Source organism: Microtus oregoni, unplaced genomic scaffold, assembly GCF_018167655.1.
Source record: "Microtus oregoni isolate MIOR12 unplaced genomic scaffold, Mior012 000015F_ref0000493, whole genome shotgun sequence".
Lineage (NCBI taxonomy): Eukaryota > Metazoa > Chordata > Mammalia > Rodentia > Cricetidae > Microtus > Microtus oregoni.
Window position 1 is genome coordinate 13,951,444 of NW_024543074.1, and position 22,238 is coordinate 13,973,681.

The 22,238-nt window shown below is 44.8% G+C and overlaps 1 long non-coding RNA gene across 1 annotated transcript; it reads right to left on the reverse strand.

Annotated features, from left to right (window-relative positions):
• Window positions 1–310: 310 nt before the first annotated feature.
• Window positions 311–4,129, reverse strand: LOC121456257. The gene is made up of 3 exons (XR_005975625.1): window positions 4,108–4,129; window positions 1,920–1,975; window positions 311–402 (listed from the first exon to the last, which is right to left on the reverse strand). It is a non-coding gene; the product is annotated as an uncharacterized LOC121456257 (long non-coding RNA).
• Between the last annotated feature and the right edge of the window lie 18,109 nt (window positions 4,130–22,238).

The following is a 22,238-nucleotide window of genomic DNA, read 5'->3' on the forward strand; positions in this document are numbered from 1 at the left end:
CAGGGCACATGACAATCTATACGTATGGTGTGTAGGAAGTCAGATGGATGAGGGTTATCTTAGCAAGCCATCATATCCTGTCCCCCATCTCCTGACAAACTGTATGACAGAGTCGCATCAATTCCATGCAACAATGTATCTGAGCAGAGTACTTAATGGATTATCTTCTGGGAAGGTTTCCAGGAACCAAGGGGCCTACCATATTGGAAAGTCAGTCCTGATAGATTCCTTCCTCCTTTGATTCATTTCCGCATTGGTCACAGGGGATGTGAGTGCAGCCGGCTTGTGCTTCCGACGAAGCTCTCCCCATCCCAGGGTGCGAGAGGCCTGGCAAAGGGTCATGGGTGTGGGAGTCCAGAGGTGTGTTGACACTCTAGGATTTTGTCAGCCGTCAACAAAGAGCTAAGCGGATAAAGGGAAACACAGAGTTCAAGCAGTACTTCAAGGTTTATGGTTATCCTTATATACTCTCTATTTCATCTCTCTCTCTCTCTCTCTCTCTCTCTCTCTCTCTGTGTGTGTGTGTGTGTGTGTGTGTGTGTGTGTGTGTGCGTGCGCGTGCCTGGGGAGCGATTTGTCCTCATTTCACAGAGGAGAAAACTGGGGGTCTGAAGATACAAGTTGCCTAAGGGCATGGGGCCTGTGAGCAGCAGAGATGGAAGCTACCCTCAGGTCTCTGGACTCCCTATTTCTCAGAGAGGTCGTGTGATTTGGATGCCTCCATATGTGCTGAGGGATGGGACCTGAAATGGCAGTAGCAGGCGTGTTCCTCCAAGGGAGAGAAATATCTAGCTGGGCAGAGGCCTGGAGGTTGGGGAGTGGAAGTGGAGGAGGGGCCTCTATCCGGCCAGATGCACGGGAGGCAGAGTGAGTTCATGGCTCGGGTTAATGATCCCTGCTGCCCCGATCACCCAGTGGTGGGAACAGGTGGCCAACATGGAGTTGGCCGAGTGGGGAGGCGCCCTCCGAGGCTCATGCGGAGGCAGCTCCTTACTCACACTCTCCCTAGGGAGACAGAGCCGAGAACTTATCCCACGGTCCCCCACCGTCATTACTGCCCTCATTCAGATCCCAGCGGGCACTCCCTTAGACCACTTGCCTCCCAAGGGTCTCCTGTCCCGGCTTCCTCAGCGCTGCAGAGTTCCACTGCACACAGAAGCCTGCTCAGGCCACTTCTTGCCAAAGAATTACCCCCCCCCCCCCGAAAGCCTGAGCCTGAACTGGCTTTCTTTACAGCCCGATTCACCTTTACAATCCTGAGCACAGGCTCTTCTGTATGCAGTTTGTTCCTCTTGTGTGGGACCATCCCCTCTCTCTGACATTGATCTGTCCTCAACATACAACAGGTTCTCTCTTGGGGTATTCAACCCCTTTGCACCTGACAAGGGTATGTTCCATGTCTGAGGCTCACAGTGGGCAGGCTGGGATCTTGGCCAAGAGATGACAACGGTTGTTGTTTCCTGGTGCACCGCCTCCCCCTCCGTCCCCCCTCCCCGCCATTGCCACTCAGAACATGGTGCACACCTGCATTGGGGGAGTTAACTGACACTCCTTGGGGATTCAGGCTAGGCAGGGCCTGGGTTTCTGTCTATTTTGTCTCCTGATGAGGAATGCAAGCTCCTTTGGTGTCTCCCTGGTTCCCTCTGGTCCCAGTGTGACACTTGCTTCTGGGTCAGGCACAAAAGCCAGCAATGGCATAGGAAGAGGGCAGGACAGAAGTCTCCCAGTCCCCCACAAAGCCCCTTGGGGAGATGGGCCAGGCTCTGAGGCTTGCCTTATAGACTTTGTGCACTGGGGTTCCTGGAAGACAACAGGCTTGTCCACAGTATGGACGGAGGGCTGGCATCTCAGGGAGACAGAGGTTCAGGCCACCCAGTTGCAAATATCGAGATGTCTTTTTTCAAGACCCAAATTTTTACCTGTCCTCCAACCCTTGAGGGACAGCAAGGCAAGGCCTAGATACCTTTGCTCCATCCTAGAGAAAGGAGACAAGGAAATGAATTCCCAAGGGCTGCGAAGGGTTGGGAACACCTGAAGAGCTCAGAGAACTGGCCACTTACCCAGATGTTCACAGCAATATGAGTTTGTCCCCACAGTGACCACCTCACTCTGGCAGAGTCCACTGGTAGCAGGGCATAGTTGGGGAATTCTTAGCATGGCAGGAAGACATAGTGGGGTACACGTTTGGCTGTAGCTGGGGCAGGCTTGCTGGGCTCCTCCATGCCTCTGGGCAAATCGCTGAGCTCATAACACAAGTATCTGCTGAGACTCACGGTATAGAGGGCAGGAACGGCCTCTTCAGACATCTTTGGAAAGCAGTAAATTTGCTGGTTCTTCTCACATGCTGTTCCAGGTGTCAGCAGAGTCCTCCTCAGTTCAGTTGCTCCTGGTGCCACCAGCTTCCAGCTCCGCAGGTGACAGCTATGCTACACTAATACCCACATGCTTGGTGGGAAAGATCAGCTTCCCCTCCCAGAAGCCCCAGCATTTCATTGGCTCTGTCTGACCTCTATACTTTCGTGGCGCTTTGAATGAGAACAGACACCCCCCCACACACTCTGGCCCCTATTGATGATCCAGTTTGGGAAGGATTAGGAGGTATTGCTTTGTTGGAGCAGCTCTGGCACTGGGGCGTGGGCTTTGAAGTTTCAAAAGTCCATTCCCAGTATGCTCCTCTCTGCCTCCTACTTGCCAATCAAGGTGTTCTCCGTACTCTGCCAGCATGGACTCTGACCCTTTGGAACGCTAAGTCCAATTGAACACTTTTTTTTTTTTACAAGTTGCCTTGGTCAAGGTGTTTTCACAACAATAGAAAAGTAACTAAGACAACCTTGGATCAGTCACTATGGCTGTAGGCAAGGATGAGTGACAAGTCACATAGTCAGAATATATCCGGAGCACATCTCTGGAGTTGTGAGTGAATCATATCCAGCCCCCAGGAATGTACAAGCAGTGTCCTTAAGGGAATCAGGGTATCAGTCTGTGGCAGAAGGGCAGCCAAGGGCAACACCCTATCCCATCTCCCTCAGCAACGGGAACACTGTCCCCATTCACAGCCTGGCTTTGGGGGAACCATTTTCCCTGCCCTCCCCTTTGGTCTCTTCCCATCCTGCTCCTGACTGTACAGTTCTGACTCGGACATAAGGTCCTTAGCAGCAGAACCAGAACAGCAATGGGGGAGGTGGGGAGTGAAGAGGCAGACACAGAGGAACTAAACAAAGACGGCCTCTGGGAGACTCAGCGAGATCTCAGGAAGTCCCAGCAACACCACCTGCACCCAAATGTCCATCTTTCCTTGAGTTGAGGGGCTGGGCTTTTTCATCTCCTCCTGCCACTTAGCCACTGGTGTCAGGCCTCCTAGGGGTGGAATCTACAGGGAAGGGAGCCTGCTCCTCGAGGACAATTCTCCAGACATGGACTCCTGGGAGCCATTAGCAGCTACCGTTCATAGCCTCTTCCCAGCTACGGTCAGTCTTTTGGCCTCTCTTTTCTCTGAGCCTGGGCCCTCTCTCTCTCTCTGCAGCTACTCTAGCTAAATTCTAATTCAATTATCTTGCAGGTGCCAACTGCATTTGAAGGCTCACATTGTCTTCTCAAGGCCTTTGCTTATCTGATTTGAGTGCCCCCTATGAAAACTTAGATACAAAAGATGCTTGTAAGGTGTGTGGCCAGCAAAAGGTTGGCCCTCTCATATATAAAAAGGTTCCATAGATCAATAATAAAATATACAAACACTGCAATATAAAAATTGGTCAAAGGATGTGATTAGGCAATACTGCAAAAGAGGAAATAATGGGAGTCGATGTAGATATGAGAAGGTCCCTGACCTCACTAGTAATCGAAGAAATTCAAATTAAAGCAGTAACCGGCAATCATTGTTCCACCTTGTGGTTGGTAACTATTCCATGCTGATGACAGTGAGAGAAAAGGCCCACTACACGTGGATGGCAGGGATCTCAAGAACTTTCTGGAAGTTGGTTTAAAAATCGTAAGGGGCCTTATAACAAATGTACATGACCTTAGGAGCTACAGTTCAGCCTCCTGATATTTATCCAAAGTAAGGAAAATATGGAGAGGGAGAGATGACTCGGTGGGAAAAATACTTACCATGAGAGCATGAGGTCCCGAGTTCAGTCCCCCGCAGCCACATCAAAGCCGGGCACAGCAGCATGTGCCTGTAATGTCCGTCCTGGGAAAGGAGAGCAGCTTGCTGACAAGCCAATCTATGCAAAATCATCAAGCTCCAGCCAGGTTCAGTGTAAGATTAAAACAATACAGTGGACACCTGCCATCCCCAGGGAGCCTGAAACCGTTGGTCACAGCGCATAGACAGAGTTGGTGTGTGACGCAAGCTTTTGACAGGCAGCAGCTAGGTTCCAGGGAGCAGGGATATCAAAGGGAAGGACCTGGAGACAGACTATCCAACAGACCATGGCAGAAGCTGCAAGGCTTCACGTTCTAATGGGTATATGTGGTCACTAACACCTGCTCAGACCCAGAGCAGCCAAGTGAGGCTCCACTTCTTGAGTCCATGATAAGACTGCCTGGCAAAAGAACGGGTGAGATGGGAGGCGCTGGTGTGGCCTCTGTGGAGGACAGCACCGTAGTCTTCCATGCTGAACCGGGAGCTGGGGGTGGGGTGAAACTTAAAAGTGCTTGACCTGCCTAGAACCACGAAGGAAACACCCATGTATAAAACTACTTAGAAGAGGGCTGGAGAGATGGCTCAGAGGTTAAGAGGACTGACTGCTCTTCCAGAGGTACTGAGTTCAATTCTGAACAACCACATGGTGGCTCATAGCCATCTATAACGAGATCTGGTGCCCTCTTCTGGCATGCAAGCGTACATGGAAGGAATGTTGTATACATAATAAATAAATAAATCTTAAAAAAAAAAACTACTTAGAAGAATACCAAGAGAGGCAGGGGAGGGGAGAACAGAAGGAAGGAGAAGGAGAAGGAAGGGAAGGAAGTTCCAGTCTAGACCATATCATTTGAGATGGCTCAGGCCTCATTTGAAACCAACTTCACCCCTTCCTTATCTGTCCTAATATCCTACAATCTCCATTGGCTGAAGCCAGTTTAAACTGTTTTATTTTTGTTTCTTGAGGCAGGGTCTCTTGTAGCCCAGGCCAGCCTAGAACTTTCCGTGTAGCCAAGGTGAACCTTGAATTCCTGATCTTCCTGCTTCCGTCTCTCAAGTGCCATAGTTGCAGGCATGTGCCACCATGCCTGGATTTTCTTTTTGTTTTTTAGTCACTTGAAGAAACACCCTCATCAATACAAAGGAGTTTTGTAAGTAGTTTCCTCCTTTTAAAATACTTTGCCATATTGCATAGTATTTTTGCAATGACTTTGCTATATTTACAGTGTTTAAAAATGCTGAGCAGGGCTAGGGATATAGCCCAGTTTGTAGAATACTCACACAGCAAGCATGAAGTCTGGGCTTTGATTCCCCCAAACCCCATAAATTGGATATGGTGATATACTTCTGTGGTCCCAGCACTTGAGAAGTAGAGGAAGGAAGAAGCCCAAAGTCATCCACAGTTATGTAGTAATTTCCAGACAAGTCTGGGAGATAGGAGACCCTGTCCTCTTCATCATCACCACCATCAACCACCATCATCATCACCATCATTATCATCACCATCATCATCATCACCATCATCATCATCACCATCATCATCATTATCATCACCATCATTATCATCACCATCATTATCATCACCATCATCATCATCATCACCATCATCACCATCATCATCATCATCATCACCATCATCATCATCACCATCATTATCATCACCATCATTATCATCACCATCATCATCACCATCATCATCACCATCATTATCATCACCATCATCATCATCACTATCATCACCATCATTATCATCACCATCATCATCATCATCACCATCATCATCACCATCATTATCATCACCATCATCATCATCACCATCATCATCATCATCATCATCACCATCATCATCATCATCCACCATCATTATCATCACCATCATCATCATCATCACCATCATCATCATCACCATCATCATCATCACCATCATTATCATCACCATCAACAACCATCATCACCATCAACAACCATCATCACCATCATCATCATCATCACCATTGTTACCATCTAGCCAGACTTGGTATCTAAGATCCATAGTCCTGGTGAATCAGTTAATTTTTCTTATCTTGACAAAATACCTCCAAAAGGAACCTACCAGAGAGAAAGGTTACTTTGACTCACTGTTTTAGGGTACAGTTCATCATGGTGAAGGTGGAGTGTAAGGGGCTTGAGGCAGCTGATCAATGTGTATTCATAGCCGGGAAACACGGAGAGGTGAATGTTGGTTCTCAGTTCATTTTTCCTTTTAATTCAGTCAGGGATCCCACCCCATGGGATATTGAAACCCACACCCAGGGTGAAACTTCCCTCTTCAGTTAAACCTTCCTGGAAGTAGTCAGGCAGTGGTGACACACGCCTTTAATCCCAGCATTTGGAAGGCAGAGGCAGGTGGATCTGTGAGTTCAAGGCCAGCCTGGTCTACAGAGTGAGTCCCAGGACAGCAAGGCTACACAGAGAAACCCTGTCTTGAAAAACAAAAGCAAAAACAGCTTTCCGAAATAATAACTCTAATAACCACACAGGTATGGGATTCCATAATGATTCTGGGTCTACTTGAATTGCCAAATGAAGATTAACTGTCACAAATCTGCCCCGTATCAAGCACGTCCCTTTAAAATTGTGGCATTCCCTCACTATCCCATGAAGTTATACCATCTCTAAAAGGCTTTGTAACATTAACAGTTCTAACCCTCTTCAAAATCCCTAAATCCAGAAGGGCTTCTGAGACTCATGGCAACCTTTTAATTGTGAGTCTCTATAAAATCAGAACACAGGTTACATATGTCCAGTACACAGTGGTATGAAATAAACACCCCTATTCCAGAAGAGAGCAAGGAGTGCACAGTAAGAAAAGATTGCACCAAAGCAAGATGCAAATCAGCAGGACAAAGCTAACCATCCGTATGCAACAGCTCCAGGCCCTCAGCTTGTGCTGACTGTATTCTATGCCTGAAGTTTTCCTTGTCACACATCCCATGGTCCTGGCATATTCCAGCATACTGGGCTCTTCCTTGCAACTGAAATTTCACCATCTCAGTCTCCTTCTGGAACCTTGGTGCAAGCATCCATTGTCCACATCTTTCATGCCTCCCAAGCCAATACCATGTGGATGATGCCAAATTCTGCCACCAGCCCAAGATGTAGCCTGGAGCTCCCTTAGACCACAGCTACAGAGGTCTCTGTATACTCTTGAGGTAAGCAATGAACTTCTTATTCCAAGTTCTCTCTTTCCAAACAAATTTGCATTTTCCCAATTTGAAGCCTTCTGATTGGGTGGGGTCTTGCCCTCAGAGCATCTTTCCTATTACCCCAGTAACGAGTGAAAAGTTTCTCATTAATGGCACTAAGTTCCTTGACAATTACAGCTATATTCTCAGGCCCCTTCTTTCTAACCTCTAACTTTATACTCATGTACACTCTCTTCCATACCAAACTGACTATTTTTTGTCTTTGTGCTCTCTCTCTCTCTCTCTCTCTTTCTCTCTCTCTCTCTCTCTCTCTCTTACACTGTAAACCTGAATAACCTTGGTGGTCAATAACTATACCATATCTGAATGCTACCTTGGCTTGAAATTTCCTTCAGGCAGAAGATTTAGTCCATTACTGTTGAATTCATCCTTACAATCTCAAGACAAGGACAAAATATAATTTAATTATTTTCCAGACTATAACAGGAATGACCTCTAGCCCAGTTCTCAAGAGTCTTTCTTCTCTTTTGAAACCTCATGAGTCAGGCCTCTAATGTCCACATTTCTCTCAGCATTCTGGTCTTCAAAACTCACCCAAAGCATTAAGCTAAGTTGACTGCATTCTAAGGCTTCTTTACCATTCATCTCTAAATCCTTCCATGTTCTTTCTGCAGACCTGATGCCTACAAACCACATAGTCAGGTTGATCACCGATACCCCACTCCTGGTACCAATTTCCTATATTAGTTTCTTTTCTTATTATTGGGACAGAATACCTGACAAAAAGTGACTTAATGAGGGAAGGGTATATTTCGACTCACAACTTGAGGGTGTAGTCCATTATGGCAAGGAAGGCATGGTGGCAGGAACATGAGGCAATTGGTCACATAGCATTAGTAGTCAGGAAGCAGAGAGAAGCAAATATTACTGCTCAGCTCGCTTCCTCCTCTTTATTCAGTCTGGAACCCCTCCTAGACATACCCCAAAGTGTGTTTCAGTAATGATCCTAAATCTAACCAAGTTATAATCAAGGTTAACCATCACACCTGACTACTCAAGAGCCTGAAATAGGAGGGTTATAAGTTCAAGGCCTGCCTAAGTAACCTCATGAGTCCCATCCCAAAAATAAAAAAGAAAGGTTGTCAGGTAACTCTGCATGGCATGGGCAAAACCCTAAGTTCACAGTAATATAAGTCACCAACTGCAATAGCCAGTGCTTTAATAACATTATTATTATTTTTTGATTGGTGGTGATTATTTTTTGATGGATTCTAGAAAGCTCAAGCACTTTTCAGCCGTACTATCCAGCACCCTAGTGTCTCCAGCACAGCCTGGTTTCTGCACCAGAAGACCCCAATCAAGGCAGAAGGCAAATGTGGGCAGATTCATTCTGTTGGAAATACAGTCCCATAGGCTGGGGACTGGGGAATGGAGTGAGAATTATTACTAAAATAGAAGTAAAGGGGTTTTCTAGGCAAGGGGCCACACAAGAGATGTGCTTGACATGATCCCAAACAGGTGGCCCCAAGATAAGGACGATAGTCTGAGGGGATACTGAAGTAACAGGCGAGACTCCTACCTGGGAGGGCCTGGAAGGCCAGGATAAAGAGTTAGGCTTCATCCGGAAGACAGCCAGGAGCCGTGATGAGAGGAATCTAAATAGGGATGTCAGGGTGGATTTGAGATGGGAAGGTAACTCTGGTGATGATGTGGAGGATAGGTGGGAGAAACCTGAGGCAGACGGTAACTATGCGATAGTTCAACTGTTTAGGAAGGACCTGAACTGCCCTGTATCCTTCTGTGTGACTTCTGTGACTGAACCTACCTAAGAGCAGGTGCCCCTGTAGCCTATGCCCAAGGCCTGTGGTTGGAGAGAGAGAACAGCATCCTGCCAGAGCTCCCTTCTCTCAGCTTTGTGACCACCTCCACACCCAGGTCCTGGTTTGGGTAGAGGTGTGTCTCTATTCAGCCTGGTGCCATCCCTCTGTTGGGGCATCTCCAGAGAGTAGCAAGTCTTCAAACACTAGTGGCTAAAGTTATCTTTAAAACAAGACCTGACCGCACACACCGCAAGAGAATTCAGCTGCTTTACCTGCATTACCCCAACGAATAATCTCATTGCCTTTGTGAGGTAGATTCAATTGCATTTCCTTCTCACAGATGGGAAAACTAAGTCTCTGCTTCCTGTCTGCAAAGCCGCCTGCCCTGGTGCCTCTGAGTCACCTGGAGATTTCATTTCCACTGAGGCCTGTGACCTCTGTCAATACTCAACAAATGCATCCCCTCAAATAACCGTCTCAAACCCCTCCCACATCTTCCCCAGAGCATATTGCTGGAGGCTGGGCTTCCCAGGGACTGGCAACTAGGTTTTTGCTCTCTGTGAAGGTTTCTCTTAAAGATGCAAATCCACCATCCAAAAGATGCTTATATATTTCCAATGACAGGCTGGGTGCTGGTTCGGGAGCATATTCCAGGGTTCTCCTTCATACCTAATCAGGGAAAGAAGAAGAGGAAGGGGCAGGGCGGGGGGGGGGGCAGAAATTGTTCCTGAGCTGGGGGTAGATGGGGGAAGGAAGAGGATCATAAAGCCTTCTCTAGAGCCCCCTCATGTCTGAGCTGCTGGGAACCGATAAGAAATTGGTCCGGCCTTCGGCAGACCAAATTGAGCAGTTGTGGTGTGCGCGGCCTGTGGTGCTTAGCTGCACTAGCCGATCTAATCACCAGTCTTGTTCTCTGGGAGGCTTTTTGGTGCATTTTAGCACAGAAAAGTGTTGTCTTTCTCTCTTTTGTGGCTTGAGCGGCTATTTAAGAAAGCGGAAAAAAAAATCAATATGCCTTTTCTGGCTTTCAGCCTTTTCCCCCCAAAAGGTGTTTCTTTGGGGAGGGGAGAAAGGTGGAGTGGGGGGTCGAGGAACGTTTTTGTCATTCATAAGCCATGGTGACAAATCCTTGACATCATTCGCGGGTTCTATCGATCAGCTCCATCCGCGGCACCAGAGGACAAATAGAAATCATTTGTCTGTCCAGGCTCCCAAACAGCCCGAGACAAAGGGCTGCAGCAGCAATCAGCAGCTGGAGGTATTAGCAACGGGTCAAGTTCGGAGGTCAGAGGTCAAACAGGTTGTCATCAGTTTCTCACAGCTATCAGAGCAAGGGCAGGGGAGGGGTGGGGTGAAACCCACCACCAACACAGCTGGTTCTTATTAGCCCAATCCTGTCTCTTTGTAAAGAGAGATGGGCCACCTCCCCCAGGGACACCCCAGGGTGCCGGGTTTCAAGGGATGGCAGCGAGGCTGGGGTGGGTGAGGGGACAGAAAAGAAAAGGAGCAAGATTGGAGCTCTGCCTCTTGCTAACTGGTCATGCTCTCCTGGGGGAAACTGAGTTATTCTGTCTTGGGAGGAGAGAGGAAGGGGAGCGGCTGCAAGCACACTGGGTGGTTTTTTGTTTTGTTTTGTTTTAATCGAAGCATGTATTTAATCCTGTAAAACCGGAAGTGGCTTAGATGGCCAGGGACACTAGGGTTACAGTTGAGTCATTTCAAGCCCTGGCTGCAGGCCACCTGCTTTGGTTTTACCTCCCACTCTCAGGATGAGACCAGCTCAGGGACAGTGGATCTAGAGAAAGTTCTGGAAGGGAGAAGTGGCAGATCCAGCGGCAGTGGAGGGACACACACGGCAGGTCACAACATAGCAAAAGTGGCGGTGACATTCATGAGTCTTGGGTGAGCACTCAGCATACAAACCAAGGAGGGACTGGGGCAGAGGTGAGCACATCTATGTATCCTTCAAAACCCTGTTAAGACTTGTACATGATTAATAAAAGCCAGAGACAGATATTGGGGTTCAATCTGAAGATCAGAAAAGCAAAGCAGCCAATCCACTAGAGAGCTCTTACCTCTAAGAAATCCTCACCCTGAAAGAGAATGAGTTCCTTTCTCATCCCACCTTGTATTCCTCTCGCGCTGTTATTAAAGGTGTGTGACTCCCTAGGCCTGGGATTAAAGGTGTGAGACACCACTGCCTGGCTTTTAGCTGCTTAGTCTCACCTACTGGTCTTCAAGGCAATCTTTATTTATTAAAATGCAAATGAAATATCACTACATTTCTCTTTTTTGTCTAAAGTAAAAAAGGAAGGCTATAACTAGTATAAGAAAGTTATATACAATAAGTACAATAACTATATATAACATGCACAGGCAATAAATACACCAACAATGTCTAGTCCATTTGCATTTGGCAAATTTAGAGAAGATATGCCACATCTATCCTGTGCTGATGAGTTCAAAGTCTTGTTCCTAATTCACTTTCTATTATAGCTTGCATTACTACCCAAAACTATCTTTTGATGTCTCTCAACCTTATATACTTTTTATTTCTTTAGTGAATTTCTTTTCTGAGTCTCCTAACAATAAAAACTTAACTAAACCATCTAGTCTTCAGCTACCTCAGAGACTCAAGAAGGAAATAATATTAACTGAGTAATCAGGAAGTGTAAGCAAGAGACTTCCAAAAAAAAATGTGAGAAATGACAGAAACAGCTGGCTGCCTGGACAGTCACCCAAAGTTTCTCTGCAAATATTGGGGCATCTATCTTCAGCCTACAGGGCTAGAATATCTGACAGACTTTTCTATGAAGCAAGGTTTTTGAAGGACTTTCCTGCTTTGTCTGGGCAAGGTTTGGCAGTCACTCTCTTTTGTGTCCTGCTTGTCCCATTAGGGCAGCACACTGTCAGCAGTTGGGGCAAGGGCATTTTCTTGCCCTGTGGTTTACTTTTGCCACAAAGAAAGTAAACTCTATGTGGCATTTCTTTGATGCCCATAGTCTTCTCTGAAGTAGATTGGTGCTGCCAGGAGCAGACATGTCTCATTGTCATAAGAAAATGAAAAAAGAACCTATGTTATTAAAACATCTTAAATGCCATATTCTGTAGATCTCTGAAGTGTTTGAAGATGACCTGTCTCTCTAAAATATATCTGTTTGATCTTGAAAACATACTTAATGTAACTATAAGTTTGACTGTAATAGGTGACTAATTACTATCTTGCACTTCCTTAGTATCCTAAACACTTGGTAATAATACTTTCCAGGACTAGAAATTTGCATTACACTGTTAAATGAGCTGTATAGGTACAATACCTTGAACAAGATTAGAAATGTATGTACAGTCTGTCTTAACAAAATTAATCTCAAATTTGTATCTATATACAAAATTTTTATACAATATACAAAATTCCAATCCAATGTAAAACATTTAAAACTAGTAGTTGCTTTCTAAAAGTAGGTTCAATAATATACCTTTTTATTTTATTATTTCTATATCATCCCTTTATTCAAAGTAGATTCTACCCTTTTATCCTATCATATATGTCCCCCTTTTTTCTTTTCAAAACAAGAACTCTGATCTAATCTCCTTTGTTCAACTTTCCTCCTGACTGTAACCAATGACAACTTGTAACAACCCCCCCCCCCAAACAATGACAAATATCTATAATACATGGAGTGACCAAAAACCACCTACCCCACCTCTTGGAAATGTAGGTGTCCTATTCTTCAATTTACATCTTGCAGTCTGGGAGCCATGGCATCTTTAGGGGATCCTAAATTGTCAAGTCCTGAGAGAAGCAGGTGTATCATTTGTTGTCCAGTCTCTGCGTAATGGGAAAGTGCAGGGCTTGTCTCAAGTCCTGGCTAGAGTAGTCTGTGAGGCTGTCATCTCAGCTAGGCACCTTGAAATTGTTCTGAGCAGTTTGTAGTTCAAAGCTGATCTTTAGCTGGCGTTTTTCAACTTAGTGGTGTTACCATAGTCCTGGAGGAGTCTTTGTGGGGCTCCATCCTCCTTATGGAGACTTCCTAAGGTCGCTGTTAGGTTCCTAAGGTAGCTCATGGTTCACTGCAGAAAACTGATAGAGACTCAAACCCCAAATCATGTACAGGAAGGTAGATGAAACCTTCTTCTAGAATTAGTTAGTACTCTATATGGCCATTAATATCAAGACAAAAGTTTAATATATATATATATATATATATATATATATATATTTAATCTTATAAATCTTATACCCTAAGAAAAGCTGTTAAAGAGTCAATATAAAACCAAAGGATTAACGATTAGTGGCGATAAAGTAGTCCTTAAATATTTGTTTTTCCTCTGTCCCATATCAGGTGGCCTTTCTGACATGAGACAGAGATTTTGGATTTCACTTTAATAAGCATGCTTGGGTTTAGAGAAGGAGAGAACCACACTCTAACTCCAAAGCCAGCTTTAATTTTTAATTAGACTGGGACTACAAAAGACCATTTGCACAAGCAACCAAAGGAACCATAATTGATTTAATGAGTCTTTTGCAGTTTCACTGTACTGGTCATACATACTTAGACATGCATGGCTTAATCTTTGAGACAAGTGTATGCTACGTTTCCAGAAAGGAAGACCAAGACTCGAATATAAGATCACCAGAATCATTCATACGTATATAGCATATATATGGGTCTGGAGAGATGGCGCGCTATGCACTACTCTTACAGAGTACCTGTCTTCCTTTCCCAGCATCCACATTAGCCATCTTACAACTACAACTCCAGCTCCAGGAGAATTTGATATGTCTGACCCCCAAGGACACTGCACTCATGTGAACATACCTCTACACAGACACATACAATTTAAAATAATAAATACAAATATTTTAAAAGTTAAACACACATATATGTATCAAGGTCCTTGTCTCAAGAACATGAGTCTGTGGTCAAGCTAAGAGGTAAATGGTTGGAAGTGGGTGACACATCACAGAAACTGGGCAGGGTTACCCAGGGCAGAGCTCTAGGGGCGGGGCAGAGCTTTAGGGACAGGGCAGAGCTCAAGGGAAGGGGCAGGGCTTTAGGGGTGTGGCAGAGATTTAGGGGCGGGGCAGAGCTCTAGGGAAGGGGCAGGGCTTTAGGGGTGGGGCAGAAATCTAAGGGAGGGGCAGGGCTCTAGGAGAGGGGCAGAGATTTAGGGGCGGGGCAGAAATCTAGGGGAGGGGCAGGGCTTTAGGGGTGGGGCAGAGATTTAGGGGCGGGGCAGAGCATCTTTTGGAAAGAGAATGAAACCGTGTCCTTTTTTCTTTTTCATCTTTTCCCTCTTTTTTTTAAATTTTATCTGTTTTTCTTTGAGACAGAGTCTAACTATGTAGTGCTGGAACTCACTGTGTCAACCACCCTGAGAGCTTCAATTAAAGGCATGCGCCACCATGGCAGACTTTTTTGTTTGCTTGTTTTGTTAAGGCAAAGTCTTCCTATGTAACCTAGAAGTCATGAGCTAGACTCCTGCCTTAGCCTTCTGAGTACCGAGACCACGTCCTTTTTAATTCTGCTTGTAACACAATACATCGAATACAGAATTTCCTATTTGTACTTCCGTGTGGCTGTGACAAAATGCCACAACCAATGCAACTTAAGGAAGGAAGAGCAATGTTGTCGGTCATGTTGGGGAAGCCCTGGTGGCAGGCGGTGCATCCACAGGAAGGAAGCAACAGCTCCTTTCTCCTCTTTATTAATAGAATGGGGTCACCCATCCTTAAGGTGGGTCTTCCTGCCTCAGTGAACCTGCTCTGGATAAAATCACTCACAGGCTTGTCTCCTGGATGACTTTAGATCCTATCAATTTGACAATCAATATTAACGATTGCACCACTGTAACTCTGTCCAATCTGTGTGTGTGTGTCAAGTGTGTAAGTGTCCGCGTGTGTGAGTGCAGATGCATGTGTGCCACAGTGTACACATGGGGTCAGATGACAGCCTCGGGTGTCAGTCCTCGTCTCCTACCTGGGTTGAGATGGGGTCTCATGTTTGCCCTGTGTACCAGCTGGCCCATGAACTTCTGGAGACTCTTCTGTTTTTACCTCTCATATCACTGTGGGAACACTGGGATTGGAGACATCTATTTTACATGGGTTGTAGGGATCCAAGCTTGGGTACTCATGCCTGCACGGCAAAGCACTTAACCCCCGAGCCATCTTCCCATCCCCCACGTGTATAGTTCTGTGGACTCTCATAGAAGTAGAATCTTTTTGTTGTTGTTGTTGTTGTTTTCAAAATGGGTTTCTCTGTGTAACAGCCCTGGCTGTTCTGGAACTCTCTTTGTGGACCAGGCTAGCCTTGAACTCACAGTGATCCACCTGCCTCTGCCTCTTAAATGCTGGGATTAAAGGCTGGTGCCACCACTGCCCAGCTATAAGTGGAATCTTATAGTATCTATCCCCACTTGTTCCACTTAGCATATTGTCCTCACGGTTCATCCATGTTGTAACATATGAACAAAAGGATGTCCTTGATTTTAAAGACTGAATAGTATTCCATTATTGATGTGGGATTTCCCTCTGTATTCTGTGATTACCATTAATGAATAAAGAAACTGCTTTGGACCTATAGCAGGGCAGAATTTAGGTAGGCAGGGAAAACTAAACTGAATGCTTGGAGAAAAACGTGGAGTCAGAAAGAAGCCATGTAGCCCTACTGGAGACAGACACTGGAACTTTGCCAGTAAGCCACTGCCACATGGAGATACAAGGATCAATAAAAATGGGTTAAATTAATATGTAAAATTTAGCCAATAAGAAGCTAGAGCTAATGGGCCAAGCACTGTTTTAAATACTATAGTTTCTCTGTGTTTATTTTGGTTCTGGGCAGACGGGACGAATAATAATAATAAGCGGCCTCCTCCTACACATACATTTTGTTTTATCCATTCATCTGTGATCAATACTTGGATTGTGTCTGTTTTCACCCTGTGCCCAATGCTGCTCTAAGTATGGATAAACAGATAAATTTTTAGAACATTGATATCAATTCCTTGCAGGTTGGTGGGTCTCAATATATTATCTATCCCTGGTTAGTTGGGAACTTACTATGTTGAGCAGGCTGGCTTCAAACTTACTGAAACCTGCCTGCCTCTGCCTCCTGAGTGCTGGGATTGAAGAAGTGCACCATCATGTTCTTCTAAGACCAGTTATTTAGAATTGCTGAATTATGTGCTGAGTTTATTTTTAGTAATCTGAGGAAAGGGGTAGTTAATATGTCTTAAGAATTATATGGCATAAGCCAGTGGTGCATGTCTTTAATCTCAGCACCTGGGAGGCAGAGCCAAGTGGATCTCTGTGAGTTCAAGGGCAGCCTGGTCTACAGAATGAGTTCCAGGACAGCCAGGGATACACAGAGAAACCCTGTCTCAAAAAACCAAAGGAGGAGGAGAAGGAAGAGGAGGAGGAAGAGGAAGAAAAGAAGGAGGAGGAGGATTACATGACCTAGTTTTAGTTGTTTGCTTTGATTGATTTGTTAATGTTGCTTTAAATGAGTAATAAGTACACATGACTCATAATTCAGAGATGCAGTAGTCTCTTTGAGGTCTCCTCCATCCCTATTCCTAAGTCTCCAGTTCACCTCTCTAGAAGTATTTTATACTGTAGGCTTCTTGTTTATTCTCAGGAGAAATCTGAGGGTCATAGACGTACATACACCTATTAGAAGGGTATAGAGAGAGAAAAGAAAGGACAGGAAGGATCCAGTTGTCTGGGAAGAGACTTATACCTGTACATTTTCTGTCTCTATTTTGTAGGATAATTTTTATAAGCTTCACATAATTTTAGTTTTGATTCAATTTTTAAGTCTTTCTTTTTTAATAAACAGATTTTACCCATTTACATTTTTTTATTTAACTGATTTGGTCTTCTTATAGAGAGAAACCACTGTCTGTAATTTTGTTTCATGGCAGAGTCTTAATTCTTTCTGTCACAGACTCGGTTCTCTAATATTTACTCTTTTCCTTTGCTTCCCTAGTTTTTAGGAAGAATTTTTTTTTTACTCTTACTGATTAACTTAGTTTAAAAGGTTTTATATCTTTTAATCATTTTTCATTTTTGAAATCTTTGAGCCCTAAAAAAAGTATAAACAACATGCATGTCCTTATCATCATCCCTCATTGATGTGCCAGTAACCAATTCACTGCCCTTTAGCTTCAGATTCACCTACATCGTAGGTCCTACAGTTACCCCCATTTGCCATACTAAACCCACCCCCAACCTGTAAACACATCTCCTTTACAGGCTGTGCTAGGCTTTGAAGACAGAGGGTGCTAGAGGAATACTGCCTGTCTCCATGGCATCCCAGACAGCAGCACTGGGAGAGGCCCTGGTGTTGTTGCTACAGTAACTTACACGGGCTCCCCTGAGCCCAATCGCTTGACAGTTTTGGGTGTCTGACTTGAATCATCTGTAGCACAGTAACACGCCACAAAGACCTGAATGTCTCTTTTTAGAATGGGGCTGCATTCAAGTGTTCTGAGCCCTGGAAGTAGTAACTGTACCCCAATTTTTATTCCCTCTCTCGCTCCTTCCATTCCTTCTGTCTTTTCCACCCTTCTTTCCCTCCCCATGAAGGCCCTTAACCACCTTTCACTAGCTAATCTCCACCCACCACCCCCATACCCGCAATGGGTATCTAACCCTGGGATCTGTGCATGCAAGGCAAGACTTCCACCCTGCAATGAGTATTTAACCTGGGATCTGTGCATGCAAGGCAAGAGTTCTGCCACCGAGCAACACTTGTAGCCCCTTACTTAACTTCTTCCGGGTGTTGGATTTTTCCAGGTTTCTGCCTCTTGATTAGATCTGACTGATAAATCTATTTAACTTGGTATTTCTGCAGGGCATGGTGGCATATGCTTATCAATGCAGTACTCAAGAGGCTGGGGCAGAAGGTCAGCCTAGGCTAACTAATGTTTGTTTTTCTTTTATGTCATATTTGCTTGCTGTTGCTGTTTACTAGGGACATTGCATACTAACTGACAGTCTTGGTTGTTTTATTTGGAGGAGTGGATTCTGCTTTTGACACAGGTCTTGCTATATATCCAGGTTGGCCTTGTACTTATGAAATCATCGTCTTGGGTTGTGAGCAATCTTTCCAATATTTCTTCTAATTGTTTTTTATATTTAAGACACCAAAACATCTGCAGTTTATTTTTGTGACTGATGAGTCATAGTTCTGTTATTAAGTAGTATTTCTTTTTCCCGATGACTAGTGGTGACATCTCTAACTATGCTGCGGTCCCCTATGTAGATATGAATGTGTTCCTGGGCTCTCTGTTCTGTTGGTCTATTATCTGCACCCATATGAATTAGGGCTGAAAAGTTCCAACAAGAGTTCCAGCATTCTTGTGACTTAAACAAAAGCGTATGTTCATGCCTATAATTTCTGAAGGAAGCTGTCCCCTGGGGGTGCATTCAAGGACGCATGTTCCTTCCATCCTCAGACTCGATCATCCCTGGAAACCCACACACCGACACGTTTGAGTTCAGACTGCTGGGAGAGAAGAAAGAACTCCAAAGACAGCAGTCCTGATGCTTCAAGGATATCACTCAGAAGGGCAACTCCCCCACTTGTTAGATTCTATTAGCAAGAACATAGTCTCATAGTCTCACCTCCCCAGCAGGGCCTTGGAATGCAGAGCCAGCTAGGCTGCCGTGTACTGAGCCATGGCTCTATTCCTTCTTGGAATACTAGGTGTAGGTGGCTGGATGGGATCTTCCTGATAAACTGGCCAACGTCATGCTTACAAACAGCCCCCGCCATCAGCAAATGGCTCTGATAGCTCAAGTTCCTTACACAGCTTACAAGTGTAAATCACCCCGGATTTGGTGCCTTAAGCAATGAGTGAAGATAATGGAGCAGAAGGACGACATTATTGAACCAAAATGATTCCAACTTTGGCAACATGGCGCCCCATCAGTTGGCTCCCTAGTCTCTCGGACTCCTTCTATATTTGAACACTTGTAATTTTGGATACTACAGGATGCTCAAGATTCTTTCTGTGTACTCACTGCCTCAGTTCTAGAATCCAACACTCGTCCAAAGACTCCTTAGGGTTCTTTTAGGGGAGGGGTGGTATTAGAAATAGAACAACTCTAAGTGCTAGCTCGAGTTGTTGTTGCTGGAGTTACTGCTTCTAACCATCAATGCACACAACCCTAGAACATTCCATATGTAAACATCTAACTCATCACCACACAAATCAATTGCCCTGCCTATCTGTTGCTTAGCACTACTATATGAAGACCTTGGCTCCCATGCCATAACACACATGTTCAACTGCAGTAGACATTCTCATGATTGTTATGACTTAGGTTGGTATACAAAGTGATATTTTTTTTTGAGACAGGGTCACATTTCTTTTATTCATCCCGCTGTCCCTATCATGACTTCCTGTCCTCCATCTGGTTCAGTTTCTTCTCCCAGTCAGTCCTTCTGCTGTCCACTCCATGTATCCATTGCTCTCGGCTCTTTCCACCTCCTAAGATCTCTTTCTCCTCTCTTACCATCCCCTTTCCAGTTTCTTGACCTCTAAGTGTAATACACACTTGTATGCATGCATGCAAATGTAGCAATTTAAACCTAAGCTTAACTCAGAGAGAGAGAGAGAGAGAGAGAGAGAGAGAGAGAGAGAGAGAGAGAAACCAGGCAGTGTTAGTCTTTCTAAGTCCATAATGAGTTCTTGCGGCATCCATTTTTGTGGAAACACTATTTCATTTTCCTTAGTAGTTGCATAAAATTCCATTGTGTGCATGCACCGCATTTTCTTTACCCATGCATCTGTGATGGGTATCTAGGCTGGTTTCCTAGAGGCAGCAAATGAAGCAGCTATAAACATGGTCATGCAAGTATCTCTGTGGGATGTTAACTTGCAGTCCTTTGGTAAACACCCATGAGTCCTATAGTTGGGCCATTTACCCATTCGTGCAATTCTAAATATTTAATTAATTGTCACTGATTTACTCATTAGCCATGAATTATTTAGAAATCTGGTTTTTAATTTTAAGCCACGGAGAGGTTTGCTAGCTCTCTTTTCTCACATTGTAATCTAAGAACATGTTCTGAACCCTGGATCCCAGCAGTTGCGGAGGCCAGGCCACAGAGTTCTGAGTTCTAGGCCAGCCTAGGTTACAGAACAAGACTGTCAAAAGCAACAGGGGGTGAAGGGATGGGTCGGTGGTTAAAAATGCTGGCTGCTTTTGAAGAGGAACATGGTTTGATGTCCAGTGCCCACATAGTGGTCACAACGCTCTGTAACACCAGGAAATCCCGCATCTTCTTCTGGCCTCTGTTAGCGCTGCACTGAGGTGGTGCATAAGACAGACTTGCTGGGAAGACACATACACCTAAAAAAAAAAATTAAAAATAATAACAAAAGCAACCAATGACCAGTCTAGTGTCTGGTATGCTTCCTCTGGAATGCTTTGGGGTTTCCTTTATGCCTAATATGCACATGTATTTCTCGCATGAGTTCCATACGTAACTGGAGAAGTCATGAATTTCGGTACAGTTATGGTTTACCATTTAAAAATCACTCGAAAATGTGCAAAATATCCAAATGTCTGAGGCAACACACAATGAAGAAAACATTAAATGCATGCAGTACTTCTGGAACGGACACTTCTCCAGCATAAAAAGCAAAGACTGGAAAGGAATAAGCAAAAATGAAAAGAAACACTGGCTATCAGTGGTAGGACTGTAGGTGATTTTTTCCCTCTTCTCAGAATAGTGCTCAGGGGTTGGAGAGATGTCTTAGTGGTTAAGAGCACTTGCTGCTCTTCCAGAGGATCCAGGTTCAGTTTCCAGCGCTCACCTCAGGCGGCTCACAGCTGCCAGCATCTCCAGTTCCCAGGGATCCAAAGCCCTCTGCTGGACTCACAGGAAGGAGGCATGGATGTGGTGTGCATATGTGCAGGCACTTGCACATATACACAAAAACAAAAATTTTAAAACAAATCAATTATAAACAAAAAAGTGATTCTGGAAATATTGGTTTGATAAATCAATGATGGTCAAAGTCTTTAACTCTAACAGACAGGCTTAGAGCCCCTGTCATGATTGGGAGTGTACTACACTTTGTGTGTTCAAGGTTGAGAAGTCAAGGCCACTTTCTCCAGGGATTCCTCATTTAGAAGAGGCAGGACAAGCACAGAAACCCCACAGCGCAGTAGGCTGGGGAGGCCTCATGGATTTCCATGCATGGTGAGGCTAGGAGACTTGAGTGGGAGAAATTAATTTAAACTTAGCAAGGGAACAGGGGTGTGACGGGTTCCTTGGTGGGCCTATAGAAGATCTCCAGGAGTGGACTCAAGGAAGGACGATAATCAAGAGGATACTGGTAATACTAAAATTTGATGTTTACGATTTTATAGTTCACAAATCTTTAAACACACACAGTCTCATTGCTGTCTACTCTATCTATACTGTGTGCACTGTGAGGAAGATAATACTATTTTCACACCCACTAGGAGTTGGAAACGGGGACTGGTGAGGTGGCTCAGAAGGTAAAGGTACTATTCCCACAAGCCTGAAGACCTGAGTTCGATCCCCAGAACCCACATAAAGGTAGAGGAAAGAGCCAGCTCCACAAAGTTATCCATGCTGTGGTATGCATGCCCCCCAACATACACATAACAAGCGCATATGAAGTATGCATGCATACATACAAAGGACTCATATACATAAAATATATAAATGCTTAAAAAATTCATTATGTATATGTAGCTCATTTTCTTTATCCGTGTGTCTGTTGATTGACATCTAGGCTGATTCTACTTCCTTGCTGTTGGGAATAGGGCAGCAGTGAGCATGGATATGTGAATATCTCAGTAGCTACCAAGTCCTTTGGGTGTGTCCCCAGGAGTGGTAGAACCGAGTCATGTGGTAGTGCTGGCTTTAGTCTTCAGAAACCTCCACACTGATTTTCGTAGTGGTGGCCCCTGTTTCCACTGTACCAGTTGTGACTAAGTGTCTCCCCCCCCACACACACACATCCTCACCAGCATTTGTTGTTGTTTGTGGTCGCTGTTCTGTTCTGAATTTTTTAAAAATATGCATCCAGGCGATGGTG